This window comes from Schistocerca piceifrons, chromosome 3 (assembly GCF_021461385.2).
Source record: "Schistocerca piceifrons isolate TAMUIC-IGC-003096 chromosome 3, iqSchPice1.1, whole genome shotgun sequence".
Taxonomy (NCBI): Eukaryota; Metazoa; Arthropoda; class Insecta; order Orthoptera; family Acrididae; genus Schistocerca; species Schistocerca piceifrons.
The window spans coordinates 220,931,386-220,934,924 of NC_060140.1; positions in this window are offsets into that span (position 1 = coordinate 220,931,386).

Below are 3,539 nucleotides of genomic sequence, written 5' to 3' on the forward strand. Positions count from 1 at the left end.
GGATTATGGATAAATATTTTATTATAAAAGTATGTCAAAGAGGACATTGACAACAGAGATTATCGTGTTGTTTGAACGTCGATATATGGAGTCTTCTTTTCTTTCACAATATCACAAAATTTTCTCAACATTATACATTCAAACAATGCAAGTGTCTACTCCTTGATAACGAATATGGTCTGCTGTTGAAGAACTGCATTGAAATAGAAGAACATTTCATTTATATGAATATTACTTCAGATTTGCCTCAGTCCTAGTTACAATTCGATTTGCACCTACAGTGTGGCATCATGCAGTCACACCAGTAACTGTACAAAAGTCCTTATCCATTGACCAGTTTGTTGCAGGCAGTTGTAGTTGGCATCAGGACAGGTGGGACACTGCACCATATTCGTTGGGTTTTATGTTATACTTAACACCCCACAGATATATGCTGTTTCTAAGAACCAGTAAATAGAATATCTAGAAAAAGTGTAGTTATTGGTACGATTTGTTGAAATGAAACAATAGGAAACGTCATATTTTTGCGTTGTAACAGACATGTTACGAAAGTAAGGAGACAAGTTGAAGATTCATGGAAAACGTGTACTTCTTGTTAGAATTTGTTATAATTAAATGTCAGTTAATAACATATCAACGATTAAATCTTTTAGAAGACCATAACATAAAATACTGGAGCTTCAGCATAGTGTAGTTAGTAGGAGTGCCACGTTATGGAAGAGTGGGTAGAAGGTTTGTGTTCTGCTATATGCATTTTTTTTCATCTTCACACTTCCTAAAAGCTTGTGGGAATTTCTTAAGAAATTAACAGAAATAATTTCTGTAATATTTGATGATGTAAATGCAAGTTCATTCTGTCAGGAGTGAGTTTGTACGATTTTATGCACTTTTATAAGCTGTTGTTTTTACTGACTGCACATGTATCTTCCCTTTTCGTCTGGATACATGTTCATGAATATTGAAGTTTCTATTATGTATACCACACACAGAACAACATTACTAGCATATGGACAAGGGATGAAATGTACATATTGTTAGAGCTAATATTCGACTTTTATGAGCATCCATTTCCATGAACAAACTGTATGGTTTGTGAGCCAAATAAAGACAACACCTGCTGCTTTAGAGTGCCGAGAACGCAAAATCACGTTAACCAACTTCTCCTGAGTGCTGACGATTCTGAACCTCGTGATGTTGGCTATCACATCCCAGAGCATGTCAACATTAGTTGCCTTGTCCAACATAGTGATGTAGCAGACAGAAACCTAAAACAGCTGTTTTGAGTCCCACTTTTTAAAAATTTGAAGTTCACCATCATATTTCTAAAACGTTCTGAGACATTCTTATTAATTTTGTAGAAATATGTTCAGTAGTATTCGATGTTATGAACATAAAAGAGAAATCTCTGCCAGGAACATAACAAAACATATAAATGTATGTAAATACCAGTATTCAAAACATGTCAGTCATCTGGCAAAACAAGCTACCACTCTGAATACAATGCAGAGAATAAGCTCACACATTAAAAAAAATAAAATTTAGAAGCTAGCAAATTTAGGAGACGTCTCTTCCAAGGTAGAATGTCTTCAATTAAAGTACATATATAGATGAAATGTGTTCTGTTACTAGTGCATGAATATTCCTGCTTCTGTTTTTCCTTGATGTTCAGCTACTTTCAAGTGCAAAAGAAGTAGGTTGTTTTCCTTGCAATGAATTGTAATTTTCTGCAGAAAGTAGACCATACGTCACACAACCAGCACACTTATACACCACTGGTTGAGCTTATAGTACAGTACTTTTCGTAATGCACTTGTAAATAATGAGCATTAAGGTGGATGAGTCTCACTTTCAAAGAAAGAAAAGGCAGCAGTAGTTTCCAGAATTGCAGTGACTGTATCAACTAAAGACATACTGAACTACTGCTTTAATTTATCTGCTAGAATGGCTACTCATCCTTTCTGATTATAGACTAACCCCTGAAACTAATTTTCAGAGAAAAGAAATGTATGTTGCTTGACACTCCCTGTTGAGCGTGTACACTACTGGATTCGAAACAGTGTGTTTACTTCCAAATCAGCCAAATGTCTCACCTTCAGGACTGGTGAAAGCTTGTTAGGAAAAACAGATCATTCAACATTTTCAGTAAGTTTGTGGATTATTCTTGCAACAGTGTTAATTATCAGTTATCCCCAGTACTGTTTACATGAAGCAGAACTTTAAAAAGTAGTTATGAGGTAGCCTGCATAACCTCCAGTTCACCCAGACAGGGGAACATCAGGTTCACCCCATGTGTTGTGAGCCAAACAACCATGAAAATCGATAGGCAGCTCTTACTGTCTTTTATACAGCTCGTGACGTCAAAATGACTTCACATTTGCCTCAAGTGTTGTGAACTTAGTGTTAAATCATCTTCACTTGGGAGAAGAAAGCTGAAATTGACGTGTACAAGTGCAGGAAATCCAACCACACGAGAGAGAGCGCCAGTGTTACATGGAATGTGCTCATTTAAGTGATTTTCGACTGCAGCATTCTCCAGTGAAGTTGTCAGCTATATTTGGCTCACAAACTACACAGTTTGCTTATGAATATGGACGGACATAGAATTCCTATGTTAGCTTTAATAAAACGCACATTTTCTCCCTTGCTCGTATGCCAGTAGTGTTGTTGTACCTGTAGCATACACAAATAAAAACTTTGAGTATCCATGAATACGTTATAAGATAGATATGAAAGTTTCAGTCTAGTCAGTAAGGATATTATCTTATAAAAGATCACAAAATAGTACGAACTCACTTCTGCTACAGGGCAAACGTGTATTGATGCAACACTAAATACAGCAGAAGATATTTCTATCAAACTAGTAATAAAGTCCCACAGCCTTATAGAAAACGCGAAAGTGAGTAAAAAATATTGGGCACAGCAAAACACAAGTTCAACTACCAGCTATACATTAATTCATAACTAAGTGCTTCTATCCACTACGCTATGTTAGACTTACATTGTTAACTGACATTTATTTATAGCAAATCCTACCAAGAACGTCCTTTTGCTGAATTCAGTCGTTGCCTTAAAATGGCAAACAATATGTAAGCAGCTAAATAAAAAAATTCTTTTAGCACCAATACGGTATTTCCCATCATCTTATTACAACAAATTATACCAATAACAGCACTTTTTCGATAAATCATCAATGTTATGTTACTTAGAAACAATGTATATTTATAGGATGTGAGCTATAATATGAAACACATTGGCTTCAGTGACGAAATCCAGTGTGACATCTCCGAAGATCTGCATGTGATGTAATGAGTTTCCTTCCCTCTTATTGTTTCAACGTATCGCAGCACATTGCCGAAATATTGCAGAACTTATTTTCTGTTCCTTGCACAGCATTGCCTCCTTAATATGAAACAGCAGGAAGCAATGTCACAGAATTCGCATAGCTCCATTTAAACATCAGCTAACTCGTCCTGTATGAGACCAACTTCCCATGGCAATTCTTCCTATACGTGAAATAACAGGAATTTACATAAAGAAAC